At 31.8% G+C, this 23796-nt stretch overlaps 1 protein-coding gene across 3 annotated transcripts in view; it reads left to right on the top strand.

Moving 5' to 3' along the window:
* Positions 1-23796, top strand: part of LOC130451864 (plexin-A4) — a 262174-nt gene that overhangs the window by 71508 nt on the left and 166870 nt on the right. The gene's annotated exons all lie outside the window — the stretch shown is intronic.

The following is a 23796-nucleotide window of genomic DNA, read 5'->3' as shown; positions in this document are numbered from 1 at the left end:
AAATTGCTATAGGGTTTTTTGGAGATTTATTATTAATAGCGAGGAGCTAAAGAGATTACAAGAAAATATAAATTTATACAAAGCTGTAAGATGGTATGAAATTTAACATAAAAAATTTAAATATTTGAAATTTCCGTGGAGAAATTAGAATGGATAACATTCAACTAAAACAATTAAATTCAAATTATTTGCAGCTACATTGAGATTTATAAAATATAATTATAAGTTTTACTAGAAATATTCATCATCAAATCAGTGAAAACTTTCTGATCTTTTTTTCTTGTATTTATATTGATTCAAGAATTTTCGCAACTTACATTACTAAATTTATGTTTTATTTAATATTTCATGGTTTATTAATGTTAATTATTATTTTTGTTGTAATAATAACTTTCTAATCTATTTTCTAATTATCAAGATGTTTGTCCTATATAAATTATTATATTATATACTATATTAATTTCTTGGTGTCTTAGGATTTACTTATTATTCAATTATTATGTATATATATATATATATATATATATATATATATATATATATATATATATATATGCGTTTTCTTATTGGGAACGTGGCAATTAAATATCAAAGTGGACTAATTTTAATATATTTTCCGAGCTTTTCTCTTTTCTGGAAAATAATTAGTTAAGATTTGAGGTGACTTTAAATTGTATAAATTGTAAAAACTTGAAATTCATGGGATTCAAAATTCAATATTCAAAAACGACGTGTGAGAAATATTGATTAATTGAAATATTTCAATTTCAAGGTTCCTATCTTCATTTAAATTTGAGAAAAATATTTAGAGATTTTGTTTTACTCCCCTGTCCCCACTTTGGTTGAGAATAGGCAATTTGCACGTTGGAAGTTAGAAGCACCCTGATATTGTTATGTTTTGAGATCTTTATTTATTTTATTTTCAATCTAATATCTATCATTTTGATCGTATTCATATCAATAATAACAGTCAATTTACTTATAATAACGTTGTCATTTATAAAATGTAAATGAAAATAATTTGAATCCATAGCATCTTCCATTTGGTGTTGGTGAAAATTTGAAATGTATTAGTTAACGATAAAATAATATGCAATTTTTTTTGACATTTATGTGGTAAGTGATCGATAATAATTGTTAAGTTTTATTTTCATTATATAATGAGCAAACGTCAAAATTGCATTCATGTATTATTCGTCGTTTTAGTTCTTTCAACGAAGTAGGCTCTGTTTTATAAATTTTGCTCATCCCACAAAAATAAATCCAAAGACCATTGGAGGATTTTGCAAGCCATTCAATAAAGCCTCTACATTCATTCCGTTACCAAGAAAGCGTTCATAAGCTACTGTCTTACAGTGTCTTAAGCTCGGCAATAATGTCGATAAAAATAACCGTTCAAATTTTGTGGCAAACAATTGTTTAACAATACGATGGTACCATTAATTCCTGCACACACATTCAATTCGAGGGGGTATGTGTTTTAGAATACTCTTATCATTTTCGTTATCTGATTAATATTAATTACGTCGATTTATTCTAAGAAAAAGGAAAATCATCTAAAAAAACAAATATTAAATAAAAAGCATTAGTATTTATTTTATGAGTGGTAATGTCAATTAACAGTAGTCGTGTATCTCTAAGAAATGTATCATTTAAAGATGAAAGCTATGATATTTTAAAACCGTAGTGCACGAAAAATAAGATTCTTCAGCCAATTTTCTTGTACTTGTGGGATCTAAATTAACATGACATAAAGGTGGTGCTGCAGTGCTAACAATATTTTCATAGTTCTTTGATTTTATTAGCGACTGACTCAGTTTTACGAAATATACTCACTAGCTTTAAAACTTATGTGAATGATAAAGTTGCTTGTCTCCATGAAGCTGATTAAATACATTCTCTCTTCTTGCGCACTTTCTGATTTTAAAAAATACTCGTTCTGCAATAGAATAATATATCATTTTGGAAGCACTCAAAAATACATTTAAACAAATTATTCTAATATCAAATTACAATTTTTTTACAATATGTGACACATTAGCAAACAATAGGCCCTGCATTTCATTTTTAAGAGGTGTTGAACTCTTTTGCACACAAAGTGTTAATAACCGAAAAAATCATTATCAGAGATCATTATATCTGAATACTCTCATCTCGTGCCCCTTTTAGATTTAGATTCCATACTAATAAATACGAAGAGATAATCCGATATAATAAATAAAACAGTAGATAAAGTTAAACAGAATAACTATACTGTTGAACATGAAACATACAATACTTTTCTATCAACCTGTAAAACCAAATATTTCATAGTTTGCAGGAAATACTTCTTCATATTCTATTATTATTATTTAGTATCAATTGATAAACCGAACAATTATATCAGCTGAGAGCACTTGTTCTTTTTATCATTTGAGTTTGATTGTTGTGCTTAATTATCTCTTCGATTAAATGTGTTGTTATCATGTTTTTAATATGAAGAGTCATTAACTCTTGACAGTCAGATATTTTGTGTGCGTGAAAATTTATTTTTAGTTTTTGTTTAGATAAGGAATAACAGTATTAGGAAAATACTCAATGTTATATGTAAGTGAATATTATACGTATGAAACTAATTTATAAAAGATATATATTTTAAACGTAACAAGTCTCCTTTCCTGAACCATGTAATACAACCAGTTTCATTACAATCTAACAGTGCGAATAGAACGTCGCGGTAAATTATAAAATTGTTCCACCGGATTCCCATTCTGCTTGTCAAGTACCCCACTTATTAGAATTGAAACCGATCATTATCAAAACAAGAATGGGGAGGTTTCTATCGAGAATTTCTAACAACGACTAACGAAATTCTTTCCGAAGATCTTATCAAACGTAAATATATTTTACGGATGAATCTACGCTCTCAATACATCGTAAACATTACCTAATTGGTTTCCTAAAAGTAAACACTTGAACATGTCTTTACTTACAGTCTCAATATCACCAAAAAGTTTAATCTTAGACGAGAATTTTGTGGATCTACATAATAGGCCCTTTCTAAATTAATGACATTTATCGGAAAATGAATATTTGGATAAATGCACATTGTTTCTATAGTTCTATCTCTTCATGTTAACTCTACGACGGTTGTCTTGCTCACAACAAACCGCACTCCAAGTTATTTCCAAGTATTTCTTCACGTGGTGCCATCAAGCGACGTTTCAAATCACTAGATTCATATTTAAATGATTTTTGTTCTTTGGTGTTATTTGAAACATAATACTCACTATGACTTTGAAAAAAAAAGATAAGAACACATAATCAAGTTTGTGGTAGAATCACAGATAAATAATTGAGAGTTATGAGATTGTAAAGAGATGAAGATATTGTTTGGCTGACAAAAGTAGATTATTCCAACCCTTATTATGATTTTGTTTAATATTACTTTTTATTTTTTGTAATTATCATTTTGTTTATTCCTTATACTCCTCATTTTTTGGATTCTTATTTATTTCTTGTCTCAAATAATAATATTAATTCAATAAATTATCGTTTAAAAAGTCTAATTTTCTCGTATCTTTGGTACTGATCAATCGAATGAGTAGGATACTCGAAAGAGTACAAAGGGAATTGGAACTGTTGAATTATAACTTGAAATTCACTGGTAGATTGGAAGTAAGTTGGTTAAAGTGTTAAAGTTTTTCCAATACCATATTTATAAAAAATGTTCAGGGAATTCATAAAGTTAGCTGACCGAGCAATTTTTATAGAAACCGCTTTTACTTCCATTTACTATATAATTAACAAATTGTTTTGGTATATTAAACATATATTTAATAAAATTTGAACAAAGTTGGTTATTTTGTTTAAAACTGCTCTGTATTATCTCAATGCAACTATTTTCTCAAATATGTGTCTATTGTACAACTACTTAGAATCTCAGCAAACTAATAACATAAGGTGTTTAATAAAATAAATTAAACAGCTCCTTACAAACATTATGGAACTATTATTTTCAATATTTGGTGTCAAGGTACAGAGCATCAAAGGCCGCTACAATTTATTATTCTATATAGATATGCAATTAGTACTCTTGTATGTAATGCCAAACGCCCATTTTTGGAAAGGAAATATTGTAAAATAGTAAAATACCTCCAAGAAGTAGTTATCTATACTTTTGATTGGACTTCGCCATGTCTTAACGGGACAATTTGAACCAGCAGGTTAGAGCTTTACAGCATCTATCTAGAGGTCTAATTGAATGGTCATTGAGACTAAGCGAAATATGGTAAAAAATGGATTAAATTGCAATCAGAAACTTAATTTGAAGTATGCCAAAAAGGTGTGCAGCAATAATCCAATTAATACAACAAATTGTACAACTGAATTTTTCCTTTCTTTTTTCATTTACCCAGTTTTATTTTTTGTAATACAGAACCATTGTTTGATACAGTTAAAAACTATTATACAGTCAACATGTTAGACCCTTAACTCGAGCCTTTACGATTTTTATAGCCTGGAAACCCATCGAGTAATTTTAGTAACAAAATTGTGCGTATCAGGATAATACTGTGGTTGTTTTGAGATTTGATTTTGGTCGGAGATTTTTTCGCAATCATACGGAGAATAAATTTTCTTATCCCAAATATGTTTTAGTTTTCGATCAATTTGTTTCATTAAACCCTGCATATCATTCAAATTATTTTCTCGTAACAATTCCGACTGCACTTTAGTTGTCTGTGTCACTTTCACTATTGACCGTCCATTTTTGGATTCCGTTCAACTCAAAGACGTAACTTCCTGCCTTTTTACCCAAAGTAAAATCACAAAATACACTGGGATGAACTGAGAAAAAGTAGCACAAAGCAACTGCCTTCTGTGAAAACACAATGCCACTTTAACGACGGGCTTTTTGAATGATGAATTCTGGGTACTTCCTTGAACATATTCACTCAAAGTGCAAATGTCTGCTAATTTGTTTCTCTATTAATCTTTCTAATTCATTTTCTCAAGTGCAAACGAAATTGTTTATATATTGAAACCATTCTCAAAATTGTGCTAAGTTTTTCCAAAATAAGTTGATTTTAATCAGTGGGACTTTTGTTATCCAATTTGGAGAAAAATTCGATCGGGAAAATTAACCTCAACTTCAACTGACGGCTGGCAATATATATATCTATCCACATTTATAGCTCTCCGTCAATTTTATCTCAATTAGTCCTACAGAAAATACGTTCGAGACATATGAATAGGGGAGTAGGAAATATTTTCTTCTACAAACGACTTCCTTTTACCATTGGGAATAGCTCTACGGGGCGAAATTATGGAGTATTGTTTTGACCCTTGCAAACACAGTTGTAGAAGGAAAGCGCAATGTAATGAAAGTTCCACGAAACATAAACTAAAAAACAAATTTATTTCCTCATCAAACCATCCATCAATATCAACAAACAGTGTTAAAAATTATATTTCAGTAATATAAATAACCATAAATAATTAAACTCGTTAATATACTTTGATGTGTAGATATACACGCATGAACGATTTTTAATTAGTTTGAATTCTTTCAGCCATTATATCTTATCATCCAAGATTTCAGATTGTTTGCTATCTAAATATAATTGTGTACTAATAGAACTGCAGGAATCGAATTCCCGGTCATTACAGGAATATGACAAGAGAGCTCTCGTACCCTAAACGGAATACGAATCGGAACAATTAGTAGCTTCAGCAATAGGGCATTTATGAAGAACGATTTCCAAACCGAATCATCTCTCAAAACTCTTATGTTAACAAACATTCAAGCTTGTACGATTTCTTTGTTTTGTGTTTTTTGGAGCTACATATATATGTCAAAATTTCATTGAAACTTGAAGAATATTATGGATTATACCAACATATATGAGTCTCTGACCAAAATTGAATGACAGAAAGGTGCGTCAATAAAAAAATACTTTCACAAGTTCTTGCACTTCCTTGAAGGAAAGTCTATTGCAGACGACATGAAAATAGTATCACCTGAGTATAATAGGCACCTCAATTGTATACAAATTAAAATCAAGAGGTCCAATAGAACGGATGAATGTAGAAGTACCTAAAAAGGGAATAGAATGGGATAAAGAACAAATTGGCAAACCTTAAGTGATAAAGTGTTGAATAGTTTAAAAGAATTGTAGAAGCAAAGCTAAATCAAAGAAGAAATGGAATATACGAAACCATGTCTATATATTCATATAATTAGGCTTTTAACTTTATAACTGATATACATTTGAGAGATATAGTATTAAAAGTCTATTTATATTTCAAATTTTCTAATCAGACTACGACTTAAGGTGTCTATAAACAATCTGATTACGTCTCAATGTTCTCATATTTATTTTGATGTAATTTATCACTGTACCGTTCCCATCTGTCTTTCAACCCCGCTAAATAGAGAATGGGTCTGTCTAATCGAGAGGGGAAGCTTTGAGGTCCGAATTATTTAGCACTAATTACTCATTTGATATTATCAAACCTCATTCGAGAAACCATTTGATGAACTGATCAAATGTCCTGGAAATCTTACGGTCAATCAAACAAATTTGTTAATGATCAAGGTCAATGAGTATTATATACTGATCATCTTTACGTCCTACATGAAAATTTCACGTTTAACTTTTGAATTTTATCAATTTTCTGAATTATTTGGTGGATGGAAGAATGAAAGAGTACATAATTTGTGGACCATTTCAGGAGTGGTTACAGTAAATGACAGATCCGAAAGTTTTGTATAATCCGTTTTGATATTTCCACATGGTAAAGCAGAATACCACCTATAAGTATACTCATTCCATGAAACCAAGTTTCAAAAACTTGGATCGGCACTTTGTGATGATGATGTGTATTAATTCTATCGAAAATTCTCACTATATATTTTCCACTACAGTTATCTTGATATAAACGCTTTTTGAGAAAAACGCAGCTTCCATTTTCTTCCAACGCTGCGTGCCCGTTGAGGCAGTTCCTTTTCAAACCATCGACTGTTTTTTGGTTTCAAGATTGTAGCGATACAACCACGACACATCACCCGTAACGATGTTTTTCGTACGTTCATCACCAATTTAGCCCAATCCACTCTATATGCTTTACGTGCATTAGTTAACAAATAGGCACTCATTTTGAACATAGTTTGGATGGACATGAATGATCTTCAACATATTTCAATTCGAACGCCGAAAATCTTTAATTTCGTCATATGTCACATGATTATCTTTGATAATCACAGCTTCATTGAGATAATCCCCACTGGGTAGTCAACCAGGACGAGGTTCACCATCTAATATTTTCGTTCTTCTCTTAAATTCTACATACCTATTACACGTTTTTGCTCTCGAAGGGGATGACCAACCAAAACACCAAAGATTGATGACATTCCTCTTATTGTAGGCCTTTTTAAAAATCTTTAAAATTAATTAATATCACGAAATGCACGTCGAAAGTAATATGCCGCTGGTCGTGTGGCAGTGTCGGGGACCTTTCACATTTCTCCTCCCTCCTTTGGTGTTGACTTCGTCCTCGAAGTCTTTGAGAACAAATCTTGGAGAATCTGGATTTGAGTGGGTTGTAGTTTGGGACCATATAAGAACCTGGGAATTCTTCTTCGTTTCTTTACAGAGACTGTTATTCAAATGGCTAAAATTATCAAAATTTTAATTAAGGAAACAATACTGAGTCCTGCAGAAAATTGCGGCAGGAATGGAATTGGTTCAATGGGTTGATCTTGTCTATGCGTCTCTGGAATTTGGAGTTTTTCCAGCATAATTTCGTGCTTCGGATGCAGCTTGATCGGGACTACTTGCGGCACTGTAATTTCTTGCACAGTTTTCTTATTGTATCGTATTACTTCTATAGTAATTGGCTCGTTTGTCATTAAGATGCTACTTCTCCTAATGTCTTGGTTTTGAAATATGGTTGGATGAACTATTCCTAATAGAATTACTTTGCTGGTTTCTTGTGAAAAGTTCTCTGTTGTGATTGACTTGGTGCAATTCACTATATTCGGGATTTTGCATTGCGATCTTATACGTTTCGTACAGATGATGTGTTCAGCTAAGCTGGTGCTGATTTGGGTAGATTCTAGATGTAGGGTAAGAATGAGGATAAAGGATGGGTACTTTCAGTATTATGAGCATTGTCTTGGTGCTAATGCAAACTAATGATTTAGAAGATTCAATTAATTGATAGAGATGTTCGTTACTGATTAAAAGGTCATTTCGAGAATATGCTTCTAATAATTCTTGTTTTTAAGTTTCCAGTTCATCTAAAGTAAAGAGTTCAATATTCGAAAGGTCTTGTTGGGATAAAGTTATAGTTAGAATCAGTTTCAAAAGGAATTCGTTTATAGTTTGAATGCTTAGTATGTCATTATGAAGTGCAATTTAGAAGATTACTAAATCTCGTATCAATAGAGTGTCCAAAAGATATCTCTTTATTAAGATTGTTAATGATTTCATTTCCTTTAACCTCTACAGCAGTAATTTGTGATTTCAATAATTCCAAGTCATAATCATCAGGGTTTCCAGATATATATTTAATAGTTGTTCAGAGGACGTTGAACAAACCTCTTTTATGTTTTGCTTCGTTTAAAAGGTGATTATATTGAAATTTCAAAGGAGCTAAAGATCCATTTTCTAAAGGAGAATCGAAAAGGTCATTAGGGTTCGTTTCTAAAGTATCAGTTAATTTTTCTAAATTAAGTAAAATATGTCTATGATTATGATTTTGCTATGATAATGATATCTATGATAATGATTGCCTATGTCTTCTGCATAATAGCCGTTATTGGGGATTTCTTGTATCTTGAGCAGATGTCCCAGGGATAGGGTCGTCCTGTAAAGATGAGATATTCTTTTTCTTTACGTTACGAAGTCGTTTTGCGAATTTTAAGTGAGTACTTGTGGTGTTTTGTTTGTCGGTCATACCTACAATTTTAGTTTTGATTTGTTTTTTTGGATGTAGTTTAGAATATGGAGAGCTTAGTTTAGGTCGATGTTTTTTCTTAGTTACGTAGACAGAACTAGTTGGATCGATTACAGAAATTGGTTCAGTATTTTCATTTTGTTTGTCTAGAATTTTCTGTCGTTTTTCTTTATTATATAAGTCTATTATGAACGGTTGGAGTTCGTCTTTATTTCTTTGGTTCTATGTTTCGTATAGCGGGAGATCAAAATCGAAATGTATTTCTTCGGTATAGGGGCCATAGAGAATTGAAAAAGGTGAGAAGTTAGTGGAACTGTGGATTGATTGATTATAAATTAAAATTGCATGTGTGAAAGTATCATCTAAGGGATCATCTGGATTTTGTTCTCGTAAGTTTTTCTATAAGGGTGGAATGGAATCGTTCAACAGGGGAATTAGAAGATGAGTTATTGACCGTTGTGAAACGTATTTCAATTTTGTGGAGTTTCATGAATTCTTTAATTACAGTTTTATCAGAGATTTTATAGCATTGAGCATGTTTGCTAAATGAATCTACAATCGTTAGGTAATAATTTTTGTTACAATGGAACAAGTCGTTCATATTTATTTTTTAAGCAAATCTCGCATTGGTTAATGAATTAGTAATAGTAGTTTTCATGGCTGGACAATAAAATTGATTTTTCAAATGTTTATAAGTTTCGACTATGCCGTTGTGATATTCGGTATGATATTGTTTTACACAGTATATTTGTCTTTGTTCTTCTTCTATGTCTTGTAGTAACTTATAGCCTTAACGGTCGAGTCAATAGTTTTCTTGAAGTAATCACAGATAAAAGGTCGAAATTCGTGGGATACATGTATAGCGAATTTTTCATTTGGTCTAAGTATTTTTTGAGAGCATCAGGTATTTCCATTATCCAATTAATTAAATTAATTAATTAAAAGGTTTCTTATAAATATTGTCATATTCTCTGAATTTAGGGATAATAATAATTTGATTTGTTGCTGAATTGATGGGATCTTCAGATATAGGAATTCCGAAAATCGGATTTTCGGTTGCGGTGTGTTTGGTATTCTCGCTGAGAGATTGATTTTTATGGATTCTTCTTTAGGAATTCGTCTAGATCGAAAACGTGGGGATCAGGGGGCTCGGCACAAATAGAAGAATTTGAAAGTGCGTTGACCTGTACTGTGGAAAGACAGTCGGCTACCTGGTTTTCTTTGCCTTTACGTTATATTACATCGAAATTGTAATCTTCCAGTTTCAATCTCCCTCGGGTTAACCGAGTCTTTAATTTTGCGAATCCATACTAGAGGATTGTGGTCGCTTTGGACAGTGAATTTTTGACCATACAAAACGGGCGGAAGTATTTAAAGGAATCTAAGATTGCCAGAAGTTCTCTTTCGAGATAGTTGAATAATTTTGCTCGGTGGAGTTCAAAGTTCGGGAGTAATACGAAATGGGATGGTTTGTTTTGTGATAATACAGAGCCAATGGCAATATTGGAAGCGTCGGTTGTCAAAACAAAAGGTTTTGAAAAATCTGGGTACTGCAGAACTGGGGCATTGCATAAGAGTTGTTTGCACTTCTCAAAACATTATTTGTGATTAACATTCTTTGTGTCTCTGATAGCTCCTTTACGAGTGCATCGACAAAAGGGTGATGTTATTCTTGAGAAATTTGAGATGAATCTTCTGTAATATCCAATGAGTCTTAAGAATGGTCTGACTTCTTTCACAGTCTTTGGAATAGGAAAGTTTTTAATGGCCTCTATTTTACTAGGATTGGGCCTAATGCCTTCATTCATGCCTTCAAGGAGTCACAATGTGAATACAGAGAGTCGTTCTAAGTGAATTAATTGGTAACCGCATTAAAGCAAAACGAAAGTTTTTAAAATAAGTATTTATAGTTTTTCAAAGGAGAATAAATGATATAATATTAGTAGTAAGATTTCAGACAACGCGAGAGCGTTTCGTGAGAATATGGAACATTAACAAGTAACTAAATATAACTTACAATTTCAATGTGCTTACAATTCAATCGACTATTGTTTTATAGAACCAGCTTACATCGTCAAGATTGACAAATGTAATTTACGTACAGTTGATATAACTCGAATAATTATTGAGTCAAGTGTTAGGTAACATTGTGAGCCTCGAACAGATCTATATAAATAATTCTACCTACCATCTAAATTTTCTTAGTATTTGACATACATAAACCAGTAAAAATTGCTGATTGAAATTCAAGAATGCACAAACATACTTAAAACGGAATGAAACGAAAATTGATGGCTGTGCTGTTGGGCCATCCATATTAAGTGATGACAATCATAACAGAATGAGTCTTAGAAGATCTTGAGGATCGGATCTTTAATTTAAATACACAGTTTTCAAAATAACAAAAACTGCATCAAGATAAAATAATTATCTCGATAAAATAATAAATAAAGTAATCAAAAGAAAGATGAACGGATTAATTAATCAAATAAGAAACAGAAAATGAAAATCTAGGGATGATTCCTTTACTTTTCCAATAAAAATTTTGCAAAGATATCATTCCCATTTTTCAATATTAGTCATTAAGGTTACAACATTTTTGCTTACGTCAACAATATATTGTTTAACCGTTTCATACTACAACAAAATCTGTTACCGAAGAGTTTTGGAAACAGCCGTTGATCGCTGGGGCCAAATCTTGGAAAAATGAGGAGATGGACTAATTGAAAAGGTGCGATTTTCTGATGAAGAGGAACAACTTTGTTCAACTTTATTTCCGTTTTTGTCTCATTAGCTCTCGTAATTAAATGGACATAATAAGTACCTGTAATTATGACTCCCTTGTACCCGCAGTTGTGGCTGCATATAATCTGTTCACATTATGCCCTCAGCATCTCAACTGCAATAACATGACCTTACCCGATGAAGGTTTCATCTTGAACTTTTTCGATGTCTCCACTCTTTACTCTACATTTTGGTATCTACGTAGTGCGGCCTATGAGTTCTTAGCCTAACAGAAAGAAATGTCATAAATAAGAAACCTATTATAAATTTTCAATATATTCTCCCTTTATTTTCAAACACTTTTCAGAAAGTCTGACTAATGCTTTCATGTTACTATAAAAATGTAATGCATCTTTAGAGTCCAAATGTTTTATACCGCCTGTTAAATTCCATCGTCGCTGTTAAACCTTTCAACTCGGTCTTCAGCTTTGCAAAAGAGAAATAGTCAGACGGGACCAGATCAGGGTTTCAATTTCTGTGAAGCTCCATTCCTTTACAATAACCTTGGAAAGCGAAACAGTGTGGATTGGAGCAAGTGCACACATCAAATGATTTTTCAGCATATTTTTTCGATGATTTTTTGACTTAACTACCTTTGTAAGATTTGACTCCCCAATCAATCGAAAATATATCCTCGCACTACCAAAATATTGTAGTCACCACTTTTATGGAGCTTTTTGTGCCCTTCGCTTTCTTTGACTCTCATTTTCGATGCCGTTCCGATGCGATTTCTTTTGTTTTTATATTCCTGTCACTTAGACCAATTTCTTCCACTAACTTTTTTAATGTTTTCTAGTAGTTACCGTCACACGACCTCCTGCAAGTGGATCATCTTCTAATTATTCGTCCTGCACGTGGGTCTTCTAATGATTCTCGTCCCCAACTTAGACCAACAATTTTTTTAAATAACTTGACTGAGTAGTCATTCCAGCTCTATTATAATAAAATGAATCGAAGCAGAAACTGTAAACTTTATGTAATGCTTGATGAGACATATCACTGACGCGTGCATTAAGATTTTTGTCAGTGAAGTCTACCATATGAGGCTCATATGGTAAACTCATGTACTACACTGTGTACATCATTGTTACTAATTTTCTTTGTTTTGACTACACTCCGCTCATTTTGTCATGTTCAGTTCGGTAGTGAGTATATTATGTACTAAATGGTATGAGAGACCATAATCCTTAACTATTTGCCTAATAGTCTACCACATTTAAAATCACGACACTATCCTCTGTTCACTCTGATATAATACTGCAGATCCCCTGATGTAAATGCCAAAATTTTTGTGAAATTGCGTTGGGACCAACTCATTTAAAAAAAACATAAAAAATTAATCACCGCTTATGGCTCTACCCGATCCATTTTTGAACTGAGAAGTCAGACTTTTACTAGGACTAGGATTGCTTTAACAAATTGATATTTGTCAAGTTCTACCGTGATTCCTGGTATAATATGTTACAATATAACTTATTTTGATTTATAAACTCAACAGTTATCAAATTATTTTAGGAAAAAATAAATAAGTTATGAAGAACATAATAAATTATCAAATTATATCTTGCTTTTGCTACGTTATTTGTATCTGTATGTAATAAATTTTACATAATTAATATGAGAATAAAATGAATGTAAAGAAAATTAATTTCACTGTTCTAAAGGCGTGGGGTGCTCAATATTAATAATATACCGTTTCACTTATCTTATTTCGAAACACAAGATAGTTAAAAAATGTACCCCACGCTATTGGAACAGAGACTTTAATTTTCTCGTCATATTGCTCTTATATTAAGAATTATTTTTTGTTCCATCGTTCGATTAACTCTAATAGCATATTTTTAGTATTTTTTAATATAATTTATATATACATGATCACAATATCTGGTCGTATTATGAAATATTTCGCAATATAATCATTTTATTTAACGCTTTATCGTTCTATCGGATTCTGCTCGTTTAGAGCCATCAAGTTCTTCTATTCGAATACCGTTTGAGAACTGTACGCGGCTAGGTGCTACTACATAAATTTGTTAAGCAGAAAACAGTCGAGAACATGTATTAATGACGTTTCAGATTAATTCAGAATGACGTTTTCAATCGATAAATTCTTTTATTAATTCTACGTCATCTGAAGGCGGAGAATTTTTATTAAATAACTAATTTATTTACTCCACTGGAATAATAGACTCCGTTCCTCAGGCCGCAAATCCAAGATAAAATCGTTAATTTTTATTATCCGGATATGAACATAAGACAAAATTTTGAATTTATTCAAGTTGGCAGAAAAGAGTAAAAATATTACGATATATACTATTATATGTTATTTTAAATCTGGACATTTGATCACAGATGGTGCTGAAGGTCCGGGACAATAATACCTTTTTTAAAAAAAGGTTAATAAATTTCGTACTTAGCAATCGTGGAATATGTGATAGCTCCTGGAATATATATTTCAACCGAATGAGTCTGCAATATTTTGCATAAAAATTTACATATGCAAAAGTTATCTACAAAGTTGGTGTCGCAGCTGCTTAGTGCTGATCAAAAACTTGCTAGAAGTAAAAATTTAAACGAATGTTTGAACATCTTCAAACTTAATGCAAGTAAATTTGGAAACATATTGTACCGCATTGCACCAGAAATAAAAGTTCAGCCAAAACAATGGAGTTCATCGGAGGATCTTACTCCCAGAAAAGTAAAAGTAATTAATTAGGACAGTTTTGGGTACCTAAAGATGTAACATAAGTTCATTGTATTGAAGGCAGAGAACTATAACTGACCAATATATCCTCATTTGCTGAAATGTTTAGAAGCCGAAGAAAAACCAACTGCATATGTTGCATCAGAAAATAAGCCTGTCCATTATTATCACAACAGCGTTGATTGCTTAATTTGCCATTTTTACCTGTTCTGGCTCCCACTGGGTGGAGAGCGATTTCAGACAGATAGAGGCGGAGACAAACACGTATTTTGCGAAACATTTATTTTTTGAATGGTTTTAAAAAAATTGGAAACTCGCTGTTAAATATGTATAGTTATTATTTTGGAAAGTAAAATATTTTTCATAGTAAAGTAACTTTTTTTTATGAAAAGTCAATCTTCCTCCCTCGTACTGGAGTCAAAATATCTCAGTCCTGCACTGGATAAGGTGTGGTGAAGTTTCATAAAATCTCGACCATTGAAAGCAAGGTTTTTTAAAACACTGTGTGAGAATATGGAAGCTGAATACTCGTCTTTGTTGTACTATTGCAATTGCACGATGGTTCTTTCGTGATGATATTTTGTCACGTACATTTGAAATGAGGCAGGAAATTTTCATTTCACTTAAAGAAGAAGTATACAAAGACATCTAAATTTATTTTATGTACGTGTGAAATTCAAATCAAACCAAAACTAATATAAATTATATGAAAATTTGAAATATAATATTAAAACAAATTGGAAATCTAGTTCTATCAAATGACTTACATATTTTTTGTTCCATCAACTCTTATGTTTTCATTGAGTTTCAAAAATTACTGAAAGCGACTCCCATTTTCGAGTGGATTATCTCACTTTCAAGCCACTTTAATTACCAGTATAACGTTTGACGCTATCGTTTGTTGGTTTTACCATTCCTTAGTTATATTAGAAGTGGAACAATGAATACCTACATTTAAAAACAAGAATAATAAGGGGGTGATAATATTTGATGTAAGAGAACTCAAGAATCAAGAGGTACAGAAAGAGTTACAGATAAAGATATGACGAATTAATAGGATTGCCAAATTCGAAGAATGTACTGACGGAACAAAAATAGATAAAAATCATAAGAAGACTAAAACTTAAAAATAACAATATTCCAGTAAAAATAGACATTTGAGTTAGGCAAAATTTGCATAGAGCTGAAAATTGACATTAAATACACCATTACAAATGAAATGTCAAAAGTCCCCTTCGATCCTACCCCTGCAAAAAATTTTATTCAAGGTCAAAAGTACAAAATTAAGGTTTTTTTTATTTTTCTTGAAAACAGTAAGTATTATCGTGAAAGTAGGTCAGACAAAAGTTGTAGATCATACAATTCTCTACAAAAATGGTCCATTCACTTTTTCTCTTACGACTCAGCATTCGTGAGATATCGCGGTTTTAATCATTAGAAAATTCATATATTACATAATATGCACACATTTCCGCACCACCTATGGGGTAATGTACTTGGCGCATGTTTTTTAACGTGGTTTCCCCAGTAGGTATACTCCACGATCTATTGTAATAAAGAAAGTTTGATCAGATCTTATCCTATTAATTGAAAGAATAGTAATATTGCTAATGATTAAAGTGGAATAGGTTGTTTTTTTTTCTACATATATAACATGATTCTAATTCTACTTCGACAATTATTTCTTCGTCTTCATTCTCTTCTTCTTGCAGAATTTCTATTCGCTATTCTAAGAAAAGGGATGCATCAATAGTCTCTTCATTAATATCATAAATATCTTCATCTGTTGTATTTGTTTCTATATTGGAGCTAGTCTAACCCTGACAATTGGTGCATACTTGCGAGCAAAATAATCCCACTTTTTGACAGCCACAATTTTTACTACTTTTAAAAATTGCTGATTTAGTATCTCAACCAGTTATTGCATGTAAAAATAACGATAATTCTTTCTTGTTCATTTTATATGAAAGAGGATATGTAATCAATATTGGCTAACATAGTTTTGATTGAAATATCTTTAGTAATTATAGGTTTAATACTTCAATACTGAATTTAGGTCCTAACGATAGAAACTCTAAAATATCCTTAGGTATCTTTGTATTTGAAATATTTTTAATCCAATTATCTTGGGTTTTAAGAACTGAATTGATTTTTTTGTTAATAAGTTTATTCTTTTGTTTGTTTTTAATTTTATGAAATAATGTATTATAAATAACTTGTTGTCTGCTCGAAAAATTTTCAAAAGTGTATCAATTATTTGGTTTTTGAATTGTGAGAGATCATTTTCAAGTTTGAATATTGTTTTTTGATTACAAACAATTTCATTATTTAAAAGTTTATGTAGTAACATATTATAGATGTAATAACTATTGTTAGTCTCTTGTTCTTGGCGTATGAGTATTTTTTCAATATGCTTGATATTATTCTGTAGATAGGTGGGAAGAATGTTCTTTTTTCTACATTGTAGTAGGAAGCATCTTCTGTTATATTCCTTCGCCATTTTGATTTTTATTTTAAATTTTTAACAGCTAATTGACCAGAAGTTCTTGAGATGGTTTGGAAGTATCCCATATTTGTATGTGAATTGTAAAGAAGTCTTTGTCAGCTATATTATGAGCGGTTTTTTATTGGGAGCGTGGCAAGGAAACGCCAATTTTAATCAAACCAATCAAAAATTAATAAAAACTCCTATAGTAACCAGAATAAATATTTGAATATTGAATTTTGAATTCCATGAGTTTAAAAATTTTTACAAGCCTTAATAATATCAAAATCACCGGAAATCTTAATTAATTATTGTAAGTAAAATTTTATTATTGTTATACATTTATAAATATTTCTTATATTGTATTTGACCATAATTTCAGTCCCAGACGATGAATAGATAAGTATTCAAAAGCTCGGAAAATATATTGAAGTTAGTCCACTTTGGTAATTCCTTGCCACATTCCCAATAAAAAAACCGCTCATAATATACAAAACAAAACAAAACAATTCTACTTTATTTCATTCAAATGGACTAAAAAAATATGAAATCCATGTTATTAGAGGCGACGTATTTTTGGTATCCCGTCTTAAATTCAAATTAAAATAAGTGGAATCTATTTTTACACAGAAATAAAGCAACCTAAAACACTGAATATTGATATTTTGATGTGAATTAAAGTAGGACAATAGAAGAAACCTTTTTGGAACCGCTTGACACGCGAAGGTATTGAATAATTGTACTTTTCCGCACATTTTGATTAATTGAAGACTGTATAACTGGATATTTCCAATTGTCATTTTTCATCCAAGAGCCACTTGACAAAAGAATCAGATTAGAAGAGAATAAACAACATGCAGCCAAAAATAGCAGTGCAGTTGCTCTGAATTAAATGATAATTTAAAAAACGCCTTATTCGAAAACCGAATTAAAAAATAAAGAAGATAATGAAATGAATACAATTAGAGTGATTAAAAATATAATAATTTCACCATCAACAGCGGGGTGAGCTTATATCTCTATATCTTTAATGTCTTATTTCTTAGTCCTTTTCATATATTAATGCTTCTAAATTTTAAGAACATTTAGAAGCATTAATATGTCTATATCTAAATCAATAAATATATTTTATAATAAACAGATATTAATAAAAATACAGTCTGCAAAAAGAACACGTAAAAATCATAAAAACCAACCTACGCTTTTGATAATATTTTCTTCTTTAGTTGTATTCTAGATATATCGGGGATGATTTTTTGATCACTTTAATTTTACGTTGAGAGTTGGTTTTATAATGAAGCGTGCTTTAGTTTTTTTCGACTTTTATATTTTTCATTTAATTGAGTTTTACAAACCAGAAATCTGTGAAAATTTAATTGCTTACAATATTTTCAGTATCTAGGAATGAAGTAAGCTTGTTTATTTACGCCTTGGGCACTTTGTAAACAATAGATTATCCAACTAACTAAAATATTCATCAATAATTAAGGGTGACTTAAATAAATGAATTTAAATGCAGCAATTTCACATTTTCTTTCCAATAATAGTGTGTAGAAGAACGATTTTAACATATTTTGTAAAAGCACACTGCTGAAAACTGAACATTTTCTCGATATCTTTATTCCAGAAATTTTCCTGAATCAATATAAGGTAGCGATCTCCTTTTAGCTGAATTTAATCTTTCTGGCAGCTGGTAAAATCGTCATAGATTCCTAGATTTTAAATTTATCCATTTTGCGCGTGAGACTTCATGTGAAAAGTGTAAAACGTAGATGTACCTGGTTAAAAGCGACTCCATTGTAGTTGTTATAGCGGTAGGACTTTCGATACCTGAGTGCTGGATTCCATTAAAATAAAACTGATTTTTAGAAAATTAGTGTATCTATAGTTATTTGCTCTTGAAATTTTGGCATTAGTTTTTTGTACACTCGCTACATAAACTTGTCTGTAATAGAAACATGATAAAAATTTAAGAAATTATCTGAAGATTATGTTGTTTTCCACAACTGTTAACACAAACCTGCAGTGAAGTTTTATTTGAAAGATATTTACTGAATGTCGAAAAAACCGAGAATATTTTTGTGATTTCTTTGGTATTTTCGATACTTGCTTGATAGCAAGTACTGTTATAGTCCCAGACCTGGCTACATAAAACAGCATCGATAAGGTACACGACGTTTGAGCTTGGAAACGGCGGGCCCGTAATTAGTACATCACCAAACGGCATTTCTGGCACTCTGTACAGGTCGGATATGAAAATGCCAGCCGTGTTTCCCGGGCGAAAAAATGGTCTAGAAAACCTCATATGGTATAAGAGAGAAAACTATTGGATCGTGGGGTCCGAACCTCAAATAATAACGCCAGAAGTTTTGCAGGTCGAGAAAGCCTCGCCAGAAGTGACTGAAATTTCCGGAAAATTCGTCCGAAAAACCCGATTTGGTACACGAGTGAAACCTTGTGGAAAGTGAGACCGGACTCTCAACTAGTAGCGGTGTAATAGCGCCAGAAGTTTTACAGGTCCGGAAACCCTCGCCAGAAGTAACCGAAAGTGCCGGAAAAGTCGTCCGAAAAACCACACGCGGTACACACGTCAAACTTTTTTGCTTGTTTTCGCTCATAGCCTTAGTTTCTTTGTGAATCAATAACGGATTTTTTTTTTCTAATCACAACATTTTGAATTTGCTATCTAGGAAAATTTTATTTAATTATATATTGTTTAAACAGCTGAAATGGAATTCTTTTATTATTATATTGCGTGCAAAAAATGTAATGAATTAAAAATGAAATTGGGGCGTTAAATAAGCGAACACGTCAACGCATTTATAAGTTTCTAAGTTCATGAACATCGGTTAATAATTAGCGCTGTAAATGAATTTACAAAAAAAAAGTTAGAAGCCCATTTTCGCGGCAGCGGTGGTGCAAAAGGGGCGAAAATGAGTAAGCGTCATAAAATCCACGCGTGCGAAAAAAAAGATTGTATTTCAGCGAGTTTTCATCGTTTCCTAATGACTTTTTTCAAATTTTGGGTAGCGCAAACAGTTTCAATAAAGCCTACAAAAATAATTTTCATTTGAACCGAAAATAAAAGCGAAAAATTTTCATTTTCACGTTGATTTTCCTTATTTTTATCCCAAAAGTCAAGTGAAAAAGTTTGATGCGTGTACCACGTGAAGTTTTTCGGACGAATTTTCCGGCACTTTCGGTCACTTCTAGCGATGCTTTTCCGACCTGCAAAACTTCTGGCGTTATTACAGCGTTCTTATTTGAGGTTTGGACCCCACGATCCAAGAGTTTTCACTTGTGTACCATATGAGGTTTTCCAGGCCATTTTTTCGCCCGGGAAAACCGGCTGGTATTTTCATATCCGACCTGTACAGAGTGCCAGAAATACCGTATGATAATATACTAATTACGGGCCCTCCGTTTCCAAGCTTAAACATCGTGTACCTTATCGATGCTGTTTTATGTAGCCAGCTCTCCAACTATTACCAGAACCGTGTATGGCCAGAGATTGCTCAGAAAATATCATTTAAACACTTTCAATAAACTCAACTTACACAGACATTCTGCACAGTTATGACTATTACTCGCCTATTATCGCAACCGTTGGAGTGTCAGTCATAATAAAAACACCACTACAAATATTACACAAAATCGTAGATTTGAAGATAAAGCTTAAAAAACCGAGATATCGAAATGGCAACTATTTAGCTCGCAACTTCAGCTAGCACTCCAACCTCTATACCAAATTCAAAACAGATAAAAGAAAACAAAGCTAACCCGCTCGAAATAAAGAGACTAATGCAGAAAAGAGACAGGCTCAGGCTAGATAGCAAAGAAGCTAACACTCTTACAGACAAAAAACTACTATAATCGAGTCATAAATTAAGGAAAAAACTTGAAGGAATAAGGGATGCACAATTTGAGGAAAGCGTGTCTTTACTAACAAGAGCAGATAATTCCATTTGGAATTATCACTACAGCCTTCTAGCCACTGGGTCACGAATTAGATCCAGAAGTAGAACAAAACATAGCAAATCCAATAAACATAAACACCTCATAAAAGCAATGACTCCTAAAGAAATGCGCAATGAAATAAAATTACTAAACCAGAAAAACACACCGGGCACCAACCTAATAACCGCCAAACTGCTGAAAGAATTGCCACAAAAATGGGTAATCATGCTAGTATATATTTACAATTTATAATAATTACGATACTGACCAAAACCATATAAAATTGCACAAATCATATTAATTGGTGAATCAGGCAAAGACTCAAGCAACGTGTCATTTTACCGTTCAATAAGTCTGCTACCAACAATATCCAAACTTCTTGAACAACTACTCCTATGTAGAATAACTGAAGACTTACTTCCACAGGAATGACTGACGCAGGAAATAAACAAAGCCGTGGAGAACGAAGCTCTGCTAATTTCCTCGATATCGGACAGGCTTTTGGTAGAGTATGGCATCAAGGACTGCTATACAAAATTAAAAGAACTCTGCCTCAAACTACTACTTACTCCATCAAACTTTGGTTTCTATTAATATAATCAAACAGGACGACTGTTTTTCGGGATAGTCATGAGATTGTGTACATGGACTATCTTCAAAAAGGTAAAACAATAACAGGAGAATTACGTATCATTACTTTATAAGATGAAGATATTTCAAAAAAGGTTGGAAAAGTTGGATCAGTGCTGGAAAAGTGTATAAACTCAAAAGGTTATGCTGAAGAATGAAAAAAATTATGAAAAAACTGTTTCTTTGTTAACTCTTTAGCGCTTCAAAATAGAGAGATCTAGATTTACATTCTCCACGATTTTGGTTTTTCGGGTGTTGAATCGGTCTTCTCCAAAAAATTCACAAACACTGTAGAATATTCTGCTCGATCTATGGTGAGTATTGATTTCATCGAAAAAATCGATGAAAAAATACGCGACATTTCACAAGATCCAAATTTTTTGCACTTTCCAAACATTTTTCACTCGGACAGTTTTGTATGAAATCAGCTTCCAAAAGTTGTGTACTCGATGGGTATCAAAAATGCTTTTTCAGAGGAATTTGGTTTGTTGTTGTTGATTCAAAGACAAATCAACAGGTTATGACATGGTTGGTTATGCCCGTACAAATATGTCAATGAGGAATCTGATTCTTACCGTCTTGTGGGATGCTCAAATATTCTTGCTTATTAAATCTATCACACGTGGAGAAACAATCAATTTGGAAGTCTCACGTTAAATAAACTGAAAATAGCGATCCATAGTCGACTACTTAATGGGATTGGGCTTGTGCACGTTAATGCACACCTTCGCACAAAGTTGTGCGCCAATTTATTTCAACATATTACCCGTAGCCCGGAATTGGCTCTTGATGATTGATTATATACACTAAATGCCTGGGGAAAGCATTTCACTGACAACGTGGAAAGAAAACACTGTGAGATATTGTTTGAAATCGCAATCGGCCGCTTCTCATGCAAAAAGAATTGATAAGTCCTTGAATCATGAATCTTACAAAATAGTTGTACTCGTAAATATTTTTTCTTCCCTTTGTGCTCGATCTTTTTTATAGCGATTCCAAGTTACTTTCCGAATTTCCCTGGTATCATAAATAAGCACATTAATGTGCTCTGTGGTGACTTACAATTTACATCAAAAGCCATTGAGTTTTACTAAGCCAATTATCGAGTTAAAACAAATAAAATAACCATAAAATACGAACTAATTTCCTCGTTAAGTGATGTAACTCAAGTGGTGAAATCTAAATGTCATTAAAATTTAGCGTGTTTATCAGAAAGATCCTAGAAAGAGGTTCACATGTTGACAATTGTTCGTTATCTTTTATTAAAATAAGGTAAATATTCTGTATATGGAAATTTTGAAATAGTACCTCCCTTTCTCAAAGACAAGATAAATGTATTGGATAATTCGATTTCTTATAGAATCTTCTTTTACATTCTGTAAATATTTTCATAGAATTTGTCAATGTTTCAGATGTATTCTTTCAGTACTCGTCATAAAATATTGTTCTGCATTTATTTCTTTTTATGAGCTTAAAATAAATCATTTACTTTAGACCTGTACTAGGCTAAATTATATGACACTCAAATGGTTTTGTATGAATCCAAATAAATAAATTTTCGTTTACTTTCAAATTTTGTATTAAGGTATCATTTTGACTATATGTAAGATTGAAATGTTTCAGCAGGCCAACGAATTAATTCCTTCCAGTTTAGCTGCAGTCTTTCTTGTTTCTATAGTTGAAATTCAGTGATTATTCTTTAAATTTGTTTTTTAACGTTCACTCATATATGGAAAATAATAAATCATCATATAAACACTTGGAAATGATGTATGAAATATAAATATAGATAAATAAAAGAAAAATAGGAGTATTAGAATTATAGGAAGAAATTCTCCGTGCGAAATGACAATTTACCTTTAAACTCTGAAGGCGATTACTTTGTTATCAAAACGCGCAACATCAACGTAATTGTGAGTATCGGTTAAGTGGTAGTAGTGTGTTTAGGTTATGTTGCTCACACCGATAAAATAATACCCTACAAAAGGATAATTGATGGAATGCATACACTGTTAACCCAAAAAACAAAGACAGTGTTAATTATTTGTTGTAAAAATGCACATGAATCGTAATTAAATACGTAGTGCAGTCCATGAGTTCTTAGCCTAAAACAAATGGTCATAAATAAAATAAAAATATACACTTTTCAGAATGTCTCACTAAAGCTTCTATACCACTATAAAAATATGATGCATCTTTAGACTCAACATGTTCTACACCGCCTACTTAATTTCATCGTCGCTGTTAAATATTTTACCGCTCGGATTTCAGATTTGCGAACAAAAAATAGTCGAAC

The sequence above is a fragment of the Diorhabda sublineata genome, chromosome X (assembly GCF_026230105.1).
Source record: "Diorhabda sublineata isolate icDioSubl1.1 chromosome X, icDioSubl1.1, whole genome shotgun sequence".
NCBI classification, from domain to species: Eukaryota; Metazoa; Arthropoda; class Insecta; order Coleoptera; family Chrysomelidae; genus Diorhabda; species Diorhabda sublineata.
Note: the sequence above shows the minus strand (reverse complement) of the source record. Positions and strands in the feature narration are given on the sequence as shown.